At 39.2% G+C, this 13,041-nt stretch overlaps 1 pseudogene; it reads right to left on the reverse strand.

Moving 5' to 3' along the window:
* Positions 1 to 9,110: 9,110 nt before the first annotated feature.
* Positions 9,111 to 11,077, reverse strand: LOC100722204 (small ribosomal subunit protein uS5-like; annotated as a pseudogene).
* Positions 11,078 to 13,041: the final 1,964 nt, after the last annotated feature.

Consider the following 13,041-nt stretch of genomic DNA (forward strand, 5'->3'; position numbering starts at 1 on the left):
AAACAAACTAACCGACAAAGAAAGAAACCGGGCCTCCTATATACACCTGTGTGGAAGGAACAAAAAATATGAGGAGGCAACAAAACAGGGTCCTTGGTCCCCAATCCTGAGAACACTGATCCAGTAAAGGTAAATGCAAAGGAAAATGAGGACAGAATACATGCAATATCAGGCATGGCACCAATAGACATAAAGTGATATCTTAGGGAACTCATAGACAAGTTCAAAAGTGAATATTTAACCAAGTAAAGCAAGATATAAGTAGAATAGTTAAAGAAATGCTGAGCACCTCCCAAGAAAAAAACATGGTGGAATGGAAGAACAGAAAAAAAGGGAGGAATTGTTTGATGGAGAAAATAAAGAAAACATAGAATACATGAAGCAGGTTCAAAAAGATTACCAGGGGAGTTGCGAGAACATGGCGGACAGACAACAGCAACTACCGGAGGCTCTCTGAAAGGCTCGGCTCAGAGACCAGGAATGATGCGGACTAAGGAGACACGAACCGGTAGAGATATGCTCTGCTGACTCAGGAATGAACTGGGCTGAGAGAAACCAACTTAGAATACAGTCCTGGTGCTAAAATAGGAACAGAAAAGTCTCGGTGTGGAGGCTCGACCCCGCGCCATTGGAAGCCGCGGTTTGGATTTCCCGCCGCCCGGCGGCTGGCTGCCTCCGCAAGCAGCTCGGCAAGGAGAGACGCACAGAAGCTCTGGGAACAGGAGTCTGCGAACGGAGTCGAAAACAGGATGGACAAGGAGGCATACACGAAAACTGACTTATGGTGAGGTGAGTGAGAAACTGACCCCCTACCACAGTTTGACTCCAGCGGAGGACTTTCTGGGCTCTGGCAGTCCTGTAAGAGCAGGGCGCGGTGGCAACTCCAGCCACACATTCCCCTCTCGGACGGGATTGGTGAAAAGTGCCTGGCCTGTGTGACGCTGCTGCCGGACTCCCTAGGCTGGCCTAACCCAGATCCCAGAGCTTGACGGTGGCCCGGAGGAGCGACTGACTCCCGCGTAGGCTGCCTCCTCCGCGACTCCCTGGTGTGCAGCAGTGGGCGGGAACAACTAGCCAGCGAAATTTGATCAGGCTGTGGCTGACAGGCAGGGAAGCCGGGCCTCCTATGTAAGCTTGCATTTTATAAGGAACAGATAATATAGGGAAGGGAAGTAACAAGAAAGGCTCCTCGGCCCCCAATTCTGAGAAACAGGCAATAGTGGACACCGCACCAATATACATTAAGCGCCATATAGAGAGCCTCATAGACCAATTCAGGAATGAAGTTATCAACGACCTGAAGCTAGAAGTATGCAGAATAGTTAGAGAAATGCTAAGCACCACCCAGGAAAAAGCAGATGGTGGAATGGAAGAACAGAAAAAGAGGGGAGAATTGCTCGATGGAGAAAACAGAGAAAGCATTGAGTATGTGAAGCAGGTTCAAAGGGACTATCAAGAAATTAAGAAATCTATCCAAGACTGGCATAACAGCTTGAAAGAAACTAAGGACAGACTATCTGAACTGGAGGTCAGACTTGTAATATGGGAGAATGAAATGAAAAACTTCTTTAAAATAACAAAGAAACAAACAGCAATAATACAAAGACAAGAAGATGATAAGAGGAGCCATAACTTAAGGATTAAGAACATAAAAGAAGAAGTAGGGACACAAACAAGTGAACTACAAAAGCTACTCACAGAAATAATCCAGGAGAATTTTCCTAATTTAGCAAAAGGTAAAGATACTCAGATGTATGAGGCATACAGGACCCCAGCTACCTACAACCCTAACAGAGAAACACCCAGGCATATAATAATAAAAATTCCAGAAATTCAATACAAGAACAGAATATTAAAAGCTGTAAGAGACAAGAAACAGACTACTTACAAGGGAACACCCATCAGAATTACAGCAGATTTCTCTTCACAAACCATCAAATCACAAAGAGCATGGGGGGAAATAATTCAAGCTTTGAAAGATAATAATCTCCAGCCAAGATTGAGATATCCTGCACAACTGTCCCTGGAAATTGATGGAAAAACGAGGTGCTTCCAGGATAAAGAGGAACTGGGGGAATTTGCAACCACCAATTCAACGCTACAGAGAGTATTGCAGGATATTCTAAAAAAAGAAAAATACAAAGAACCCAGAAATAGTGGCGGGGAGGCCACAACGAATGGAGCAGAGAACAAAATGAAGAAGACAAACTGACAGCTACTGACAGAAAAAGAGCTCAACAGAAATGAGACAGAGAAGATTGGATGATAGGAACAGCTATTTTGGAGAAAATGACATCTTAATAGGTAATACTGATTTAGTACCATCTTGTTTTGAAGTCTCATCTAGCTTTTGTTCTTCTGTCTCCGATGGTCTAAACAGGTTGTATCTTATTGGATTTTATTATGTACGATAGTATAAGCAAAAACCTTTTAAAGACAAGGAGATTATACAGAAACCATTGTTCATTTTCTGTTAGTCGATTCTAAATACTCTATAATGCTGTCATTCTCTTAAATGGTTTTACATTGTTTTGATATACTTAATGCTACAGTATACGAAGTTGTACTCAAGGACTTCAAGGAAAGAGTCAATATGGTAACTACTTTTGGGTCGGAAATATCTGATGGTGAAACACTATTCTGCTTAAATGGTTATGTTTTGATCTGCCCTGTTTCGCTGTTATGCCCTCTTTTTTCTCAATCTCCACTCCATTATTTACTTTTTTATTTTTATCCGTTTAATTAAAGGAAAAAAAATAGCAGGATATAATATAGTAACCCACTTTGACTTTCTATTATCTCGATTTGAAGCCCTGTATTACTCTCACCATCTTGTTTTTAACTGATATTCCCCTATTCTGTTTTGCTGGATAGTATCAGGTTCGAAAGTTTAGGCATCAGCTGAGAAGATAATGAGATTCACTATAACGCCCATTCTCATTGACTTTTATCTACTTTTGAAGACCTACAATGTCTCCAATGTTTTGGTTTTGTCGGTTTTATCCTTTACTGTTTTGTTCAATTGTATTACAACTAATGATATAGGCAATTCTATTAGAGATAGCGGGAGGCATTATGGTAACCATTGTTGATTACCTTGTATTATGTTTTTATATTATCTATTATGTCCACCCTTTTGACTTGACCGATTCTGTTCTGTTATGTCACATTTGGTTTTACTCTCTTCCAAAAAAGCGATAAGAACCGTGGGAGCAATGAAACCCAAAATCTGTAATAGTCATTGTACAAAAGAGAGGAAAAGAAAGTGCTCTAAACTATATAACTGCATGTATATTTAAGTGTATAAGATAGAAAATGATATCACAGAGTTTTATTGGATCATTGAACAGAACTGTTTGCAGTATCATTGTTGGAATGTCCACTTTACAAACTTTAATTTTTGTGACTTGAACAATTATTTCTAAGATGGCAATATGTAATCCATTAACTAGTGATTTCCTACTGCGCATTTTTTTCCTCTGTAAATCTGTATAACTTGTACCCCTTCACTGTTTTTTTTCTTTTCTTTTCTCCTTAAATTAAAAAAAAAGATTACCAGGAAACTAAAAACTCTCTTGAAAGCTGGCATAACAGCTTGAAAGAAACTAAGGATAGATTATCTGAACTGGAGGACAGATTTGTAACATGGGAACATGAAAGGAAAAACTTCTTAAAAATAACAAGGAAACAAGCAGTAAAAATACAAAGGCTAGAAGATGATAAGAGGATCTATAACTTAAGAATTAAGAATGTAAAGGAAGAAGCAGGGATACAAACAAATGAACTGCAAAGGCTATTCACAGAAATAATCAAGGAGAACTTCCCTAATATAGGAAAAGGTAAAGATGCTCAGATGTATGAGGCATACAGGATCCCAGCCACCTACTATCCAAACACCACAACACCAGGCATATAATAATAAAAATTCCAGAAATCCAATATAAGAACAGAATATTAAAATCCATCAGAGACAAGAAACAGATCACTTACAAGGGAACACCCATCAGAATTACAGCAGACTTCTCAGCACAAACCATCAAATCACAAAGAGAGTGAGGTGAAATAATTCAAGCTTTGAAAGATAATAACCTCCAGCCAAGATTGATATATCCTGCACAACTGTCCCTAGAAATTGATGGAGAAACAAGGTGCTTCCATGATAAAGAGGAACTAGGGGAATTTGCAACCACCAATTCAACTCTACAGAGAATAAATACTACAGGACATTCTAAAAGAGAAAAGTACCAAGATTCCAGAAACAGTGGCAGAGAGGCCACACTGAATGGAGCAGAAAGTGAAGAAGACAAACTGACAGTTAATGACAGAAAAAGAGTTCAACAGAAATGAGGCAGAGAAGGTTGGATATAATTTCTAATGTAGATGGCCTAGATACACTAACTTAAGGGAAAAAAGAGAGAATTGCAGGCAGAGTGGATCATGAGATAGGATCCACCGAGAGGCTCTTTAGAAGAAATATAATTAGCCCGAAGAAGGTTAAATGGACCAACATCAAACATGAGAAAATGGAACTCAATGTGACAAGGAACCAGAGAGTAATAGGGGTAACTAGACCAGTATTTATGGATAGGTTGAACAGACAGGCTTTAATAAATGAAGATATATAACTAGAAATCCAGCCCAGGAGTGAGAAAGTTTGGAAACGCTTAGGTAAATAGCAGGTTGCCTCCCTCCAATACAAAACCATGAGTGTTGGGGAGACCCAAAAATACACAGTTCATTCTGTAGGAGGAATAGTTTAAAAAAAAAACACAGAAGATATAGCTAATATGTATCAGGAATTAAAACCCCTATTACTCGCACCACTCTGCTTGGTTGGAAATTGTTCCATCCTAGTTTGTATACAATCACTGGATCTGAGGGGCACAGACAGCTGTCGATAACACAGTGGACATCTTTAATTTCCTATTAACTCAATCAGTATCAGTACATGAATTATGCTGTTGTATCATGACTGACCTTAGTTAAATCTGACTTGTTTGATTGCTGCTTATTATTGACAGATTTTATTCAAAACTGTAAGGTTGATGGTATCAAGTTGAGGAGTATAGACAACTATACTGAAAACGACAATGATTCACTACGATATCCATTCTGATTTGATTGATTACTACCTGTTTTTATAGCTCTACACTATCTACAAAGTTGTATTTCTGTTAATCCTGTTATACACTGATATGTTCAATTATACTTTAGCTGATGATATAGCCAATTCTGTGGGTGATAACAAGGAACAGCACAATGACCATGGCAGAACTTCTTATACAGCAGATTTATATGTCTTTTTAGTTTTATATGTCTATAGGAAAAAGTTTAGTTCTGCCCTGCTTTGTTATGTTTCTCCCTCTAATATAGAAAGGATAGAAATACATATTAAGACTCATGCTTGCATAAAACCTATAAACAGTTATATGAGAACTGATCTGATGACACATGATGAAATGAACAAAACTTTGAAGGAAAGAAAGGGGCACTGCAGTACCCAGTGCTGATTCCAGAGTGTCATATAGAACTTTAAATAGTCATGACCAAAAGAAATATATACCAAAGCACATAATAATCAAAATTCCAGAAATTCAGCACAAGAATAGAATATTAAAATTGGCCAGAGAAAGGAAACAAATCACCTAAAAGAAAACAATCTTCAACCCAGATTGATGTACCCTGCAAAACTGTATTTAAAAATCAACAGAGAATAAGATGCTTCCATGACCAGCTCTACAGAATGCTCTGAAGGATACATTAGAAAGGAGATAATGAAGACTTCTAACACATGAACACCATTGAAAGAAGCCACCAGACAAGGCAAGCAATTAAACAGAGAAGAAAAACGGGGGACCAACAGCAGGAAAATAACATGAAAAAGATAAGCCATGCATACCAGTTATAACCATCAATGTAAATGGTCTCAACTCACCAATCAAAAGAAACACACTGGCAAAATAGATCAAGAAACAAGATCTTGTGTCTGCCTGGCAAGTGTGAGATACTGAGTTTGATTTGGTAACAACAAAAAAAGGAAACAAGATCCAAAAGCCAGGGATATAGCTCAGTAGCACAGGACCTGCTCGGCAAGCTTGATATCATGAATTCGATCCATGGTACCCAAAATAAATAAATAATGCAAACAAGAAACAAAGTCCAACAATATGCTGCATTCAAGAAACACATTTAACTCAAAAAGAAATTCATAGACTAAGTCAAAGGATGGAAGACAATTCTCCAAGCCATAGGAACCCAGAAAACACAAGAGTAGCTATTCTGTTTGCAGGCAGTGTAAACTTTAAGCCAAAACTTATTAAAAGAAGATTACTACATACTTCTTAAGAGAAAACTCCAAGAAGAAAAAATAATGATCATAAGTATATATGCATCAAATACCAGTGCACTGAACTACATAAAACCAAATATTAGCAGACATGAAAAGCCAAATAAGCACTAACACAGTTGTAGTAAAGAACCTCAATACTCTACTCTCAAATAGACAGATCAACAGACATCTACCCCAAAAAATCACCAAGGAAATATCAGAATTAAATCAAGCCTGTGATCAAATGGACCTGGTGGATGTCTACAGATGGTTCCACACCAAAACAACAGAATACATATTCTTCTCAGCTGCACATGGGATATTCTCCAAAGTACACCACATATTAACCCACAAAACATGTTTAAATAAATGTAGAGGGGTTAGGCTGGGAATTTAGCTCAGAGACATAAGCACCTGCCTTGCAAGTATGAGATTGTGAGTTTAATCCCTGGTACCAAAAAAAAAAAAAATGTAGAGGAGTTGAAATCATCCCATGCATACTCTCTGACCATAGTGCAATAAAATTGGAAATCAATGACAAAAGGAGCCACGTAAACTACATGTAAACACATGAAAATTAAATAATACCCTCCTGAACAACCAGTGGGTCACAGAGAAAATTAAAGACAAAATTAAACAGAATATACAATTAAACAATAATGCCAATATAACATACTAGAATTTATGGGACACAATAAAAGCAGTGCTACAAGGAAAATTTATGGTAATAAACTCTCACATCCCTCAAATAAACAATACCCTCAAATAAACAACCTAATATTGAATCTCAAAAAAGAAGAACAAATCAAACCCAAAGCTCATAAAAAGGAGGAAATTACAAAGAGCAGAAATTAATACAATTGAGACTAAGAAAACACTACCAAGAATCAATGAATCAAAAAGTTGGTTCTTTGAAATAATAAATAAAATTTATAAACCATTAACTAACCTCATCAAAAAGAGGGGAAAAAACTATAAATTCAAGCAGTTAGGAATGAAAAAAGAGACATCACAATGGATCCTACAGAAATCCAGGAGATCATCAATATCTATTATGAAAACCTATATTCTTTTTTAAAGTATTATTATTATTTTGTACTGGGAGTCAAACTCAAGACTTTGTGCTTGCCAGGCAGGTGCTGCCCCACTGAACTATATCCCTAGCTCCAAGAAACTACATTCTAATAAGATGAAAAACACAGAAGAAATGATTCCTATGCACAATTGAAATGCCCAAACTAAATCAAGAAAATATAAAAATTCTAAATACCTAAGTATCGGTCAATGAAATTGAAAATGTAATTAAAAATTTACCAACAAAGAAAAGGCCAAGTCCTAACAGATCCAGTATTGAATTTTATAAGAAATTTAAAGGAGAACTAATGCTACTAATGCTGAAATTCCATAAGGAAATAGAAAGGTAAATCATTCCTGGAATCAAGTAGTACCTTGATTCCAAAAACAAAGAACTCAACCAAAAAAGAACTCTGTCTAATGAACATAGATGCAAAATTTCTCAGTACAATACTAGCAAACAGAACGAAGCAAATTATCAAGAAGATTATACACTATAACCAAGTAGGATTCATACCAGGGATGCAGGGATGCTTCAGCATATGCAAATCAATATATATAATACACCATATTAACAGAACCAAAGACAAAAATCATATGATCATCACAATAAATATGGAAGAGGCATTTGACAAAGTCCAATACTCATTCACAATAAAACCCTACAGAAAATTGGAGTAGATGGTCTTTATCACAATCTGATAAAAGTATCTATGACAAATCAACAGCTAACATCATACTAATGGTCAGAAACTGAAATCTTTCCCTCTAAAATCAGGAACAAGACAAGGTGTTCATTAACACCATTCCTATTCAATATAGTTCTGGAAACATTAGGTAGAACAATTAGACAAGAGAAAGAAATAAAAGGAAAAAGGATAGAAAAGGAAGAAGTTACATTATTGTTATTTGCAGATGACATGATACTCCACATAGAAGATCCCAAAAACTGTACCAAAAGTCTTGTAAATTTAATAAACCAAATTCGGCAGTCGCTGAATACAACATGAACACTCAAAAATCAATAGCATTCCTGTACACAAACACACAGAGAGAAATCAGGGAAACCACACCCTTTGCAATAGCATACCAGAAGAAGAAGCGGGGGGGGGGGGGGGGGGGGGGGGAGAAGGGACGAGAGAAGAGTGGGGAAGAGGAGGAGGAATATTTCGGAATCAATCTAAAACAAAAATCTACAATGAAAATTGCAGGACCCTGAAAAAAGAGATTAAAGAGGATATCAGAAAATGAAAACATATCCTTTACTTATGGATAAGAAGAACGAACATAATGAAAATTGCCCTACTCCCAATTGCCCTACTTACACAGATTTAGTGCAATCCCAATCAAAATACCATTAGCATACTTCACAGAATTACAGAAAACATTCCTAAAATTTGTTTGGAATCAGAAGTGATTTAGAATAGCAAAAGCAATTCTGGGCAACAAAGGAAAGTCAGGAAAAATCACGGTCCCTGACCTGAAATTATACTGCAAAGCTACTGTGATAAAACCAGCATTTGCAAAAAAACAAAAGCAAAATAAACAAACAAAAAACAGACAAGAGGATCAGTGGAACAGAATAGAATATGCAGACACAACCCCAGACACACTCAATCACCTTATCTTTGGCAAAGGAGCCAAACAGTTTCACTGGAAGATAGTCTTTTTTAACAAATGGTACTGGAAAAACTGGCTTTCCACAGGCCAAATACTAAAACTAGAAGCATGTCTACACCATGCACTAAATTAATGTCAAAATGGATCAAAGATCTAAATATTAAAACAGACACACTAGGGCCAAGGATATAGCTCAGTGGCACAAGTGCCTGCCTGGCAAGCGCAAGGCCCTGAGTTCAATTTCCTGTACAAAAAAACCCCAAAAAACAAAAAACAGAAACATTAAACTTACTGGAAGAGAAAATAGGCAAAAATCTTGAAGACATAGGTGTTGGCAAAGACTTCATAAACAAAAGCCAGACCTCACAGGAAAGACTACAAAGAATCAACAATGAAATCTCTGAGATGAAGGAAGAGGAAAGGAAGAAAAGGAAAAGCAAAATATATCCACAAGATAGTTAAGACACTTATACAGCTAGTTTCTTTTAGTTCATTGAAAAGAAAGATTTGGACAATCTTTCTTTCTTTCTTTCTTTCTTTCTTTCTTTCTTTCTTTCTTTCTTTCTTTCTTTTTGGTATCAGGGATTGAACTCATGACCTCACACTTACCAGGTAAAGGCTTCAGCCACTGAGCTAAATCCCCTGTACAATATTTCTTGTCTATATCTTATACTCTGAATAACTACTACAAAGTTAACAATATGCAATGTATTAATTATTGTTATTGACCTACTAGCCTGTTTTGAAACTTGTTTTATTGTTATTTTTATATATTTATTTTTCTTTCTTTCTTTAAAATTAAAAAAAAAAAAGAAAGAAAGAAACCAAATAGTAGATTAGTCATCTCCATACTTTCTTAGTGTAGTGGATACAGAGGGCTAGAACACCAGAAAAATAACTAGTTAATGTCAGGTTACCTTTGTTTTTTCTTTTGACAGATTTTGTTCACTTCATTTTTCCTGTGTAAAAACCCTATGTTGTAGCTACTGTTGAAGCTTGAGTCCTCTGGGCAGAGGCTTGGGTGTGTGTTTTCACAAAATGGTCGCTGAATTCCTGGTAGGGAGAATGGTGAACACGGTATCTTTCCAAAGCCTATGGGTCAAGTAGCTATAGGTCTCGGTGATAGCATTAAAGTGGCCTTAGTGACATTGCTCAGAGTGGCACTGCAGCCCCTGGCAGAGTTAGTACCAGTCATCAGCAGCAGCTTCTTGGGCATAGCGCCTGAGATGATGCCAGTGCCTGTAGGGGAAAGGATCAGACGTGCCAACCCAGAGTCACAGCAGTCCCTCACCTTGCAAGAGACAGTGTGGGGCTTGCCAGTTCTGTCCTCCAGTAGCCTCTCTGTGCAGGGACAGTGGAGAGCTTGGCCAGGATGATGGTCCCCCGAATGGCAGTGGCTGCTTCCTTAGAGCACTTTATTACACCCAGACCAACATGACTGTTGTAGTCCTGGTGGTGACAAATGTCTTCAACCTGGTCCACTGGCCAGTGTGAGCATGATTTCCAGAACTTTATCCTTCAGGGGTATGTCCAGAAAAAGTCAATAATCTCGGATTGCTAGACGTGTAAGGAGAAAAGATCAGTTTCCTCCAGGGATTTGATCTTTGTGTCTTTGACCAGCCAGTCCAGCCTAGCAAAAGAAATCCATTTCTTGTCCTTGTCTTTACCTCCGCAAGCCACTGCTAAAGCTGCAGCAGGAAATCTGTGCCCCCCAGCCAGACAGTGTACTTCAGTTTCTTAGTTGCCCAGGTAACAGCTCCCTTCCCAGCTCTGGTTGCTTGTGCTTCTAGGAAATGGCTGGTCATGTGATATGCAGCTGATCACTACGATGAACATTGTATAAACAGTTCCCGATTGACAAACCATTCTGCCTCTGTCCTTTCTGTTTGCTTATCCCATATAAGCCCTAGACCACAGAGATCAGGACTTGATATTTTGGGAATGATCTCAATCAGTGCCTGTTGACATAAAATAAATCTGCCTCCAAATCCTGGTGTCTCTGGTGTTTCTGCTCGCCATTTCAAAGCCTCTAGGGAAGTCACCTCTGCCTCCCATGCCTGGGCCCTTCTGCTGCACCAGTCATTTGCCATTTGGTGTTTTCCCAAGGAAGAACTACTTCAGGTTACTTTGTGTTTTGTTTGTTTGTTTGTTTGTTTGTTTGTTTTTGAAAGAATTAAAGCAAGGCTAGAGATTTAGCTCAGTGGTGTAAACACTTGCCTGGTAAGTTCCAAGTCATGAGTTCCATTCTTGGTATCAAAAGAAAAAACAAACAAAAAAACATTGGGGATTAAAGCAGAGAGAATTTAATTATCATGACAATTGAAAGGGGCCTGTTTGGGGATTGGGTTGTTATTTTTTCCTCTTTTTTTTTTTTTTTTTCCTTGAGACACTGTCTCACTATTCAGATTGGCCTTGAACTCATTACATAGGTTAGGCTGGCCTCAAACTCTCTGTGATCCTCCTGCCTCAGCCTCCTAATTGCTGCTTTTGCAGGTGTGCACCACCGTGTCCAGTCTTTCTTTATTCTGATTAAGGCCAGGTAACAATGTAGTTTCAGATTGGTGACTTGGAACTTTGGCACTCTGACTCCCTTTTGGTCCAGTGTATTGGGGCTCACAATAGTAGCTGGGTCCAAATTAATGGCTTTCTATAAGCTTTAAATAATTTATCAATCCAAATCAATACAACTGATACCTACTCTGCCCCCCAGCACTGCTCCTGTTGCCATCTCTGTACTGGAATCACCACAATAATTCTTCCCCATTCTCCCTATCTCCAGCTTTTTCTTTACATAGACTCTAAACTAAACTGAGGGTCCATTTATTAAGAAATGTTTACGAGAGATCATAGCTCTTTCCAGCTCAAAACCTTGCATAGCTCTCTATGAAGTGACCCTCACTTAAATATTTTGTGTTACATCCAGAGATTATTTACAATTGAGCAGGAACAGCATAGTGGTGGCTTCTGGTGTCTCAGAGACCATTTAGGGGCAGAGAAGGGAGCAGGAAATCCTTGTTTGCCCCAGCCTCCTAGAATGACAATCTCAGGGCCACCAGGGACGGGTAGGAGGGGCACCCTGGCAGCTGGGGCTGAAACAAGGCTTTGTTCCCAAGTCTGCACGGCAGAATGCCCAGCACAGCCCCAGCTCCCCTGGCTCCCTGCAGGGCAGAGTAGGGGGATTTGGTGTTGGACATCAACCCGGCTCTGTGCAGGCAGAAGCATGCCCGGTGGCTCTCCACATGCAGTGGAAGGTGGGAAGGGGTGGGGGAGATAGCACAGGAGGCTTGGGGACATTGATTGAATGCCTACCATGGTTTAGGCATTGTTGCCAGTTTAGCCCATGCAACTGCCAGTTTAGCTTCCTGCAATTGGGTGTGGTTAGGTTGTGCTGCTGCCTGCTAAATATGCAGAGGCACAGAAGGCCCTTGTCCTTGATCACACAGGTCAGTGTGCCAGAGCATTGAGTCCTACACAGGTTCTAGTACAGAGCTTCTGTTCTGACCGCATACCATACTTATGCCCTCTTACGCCCTCCGCAATACCACTTTCCATGGTTTGTGTTATCCACAGTGAACTGGAATCTGAAAATATTAGATGGAAAATTCCAGAAATCAACAATTCATAAGTTTTAGATGGCATTGCCACTCTGAGCAGCATGATGAAATCTCAGGCTGTCTTACTTACGCCTGCTCTGGAGGTGAATCATCCCTTTGTCCAGTGCATCCCTATCATATCTAATATGTGCTCATTACTCATCACTTGGTAGGTGTTTTGGATATCAAGGTATCACACTGACAGTGGTGCCACAGGGCTTGTGTTCACTGCCCCTCCTTCAAGGCCAGCTGGGGGAGTCTGGGCCAGGAAACTGGTGGTTCAAGTAGTCCTTGTTTCACTTAATAGTGCCCCCCACCCCTTTGGGCCAGCCCTCAAGAAGCTGAAGCAGGAAGATAGAGGATCACCTTGATTTTGAGCCCACCCTGGGCTACATAGTGACTTTAAAGCCAATCTGAAGTACCTGA

Source organism: Cavia porcellus, unplaced genomic scaffold (genome assembly GCF_034190915.1).
Source record: "Cavia porcellus strain 051 isolate PalLab524CR breed Dunkin Hartley unplaced genomic scaffold, mCavPor4.1 scaffold_16, whole genome shotgun sequence".
Lineage (NCBI taxonomy): Eukaryota > Metazoa > Chordata > Mammalia > Rodentia > Caviidae > Cavia > Cavia porcellus.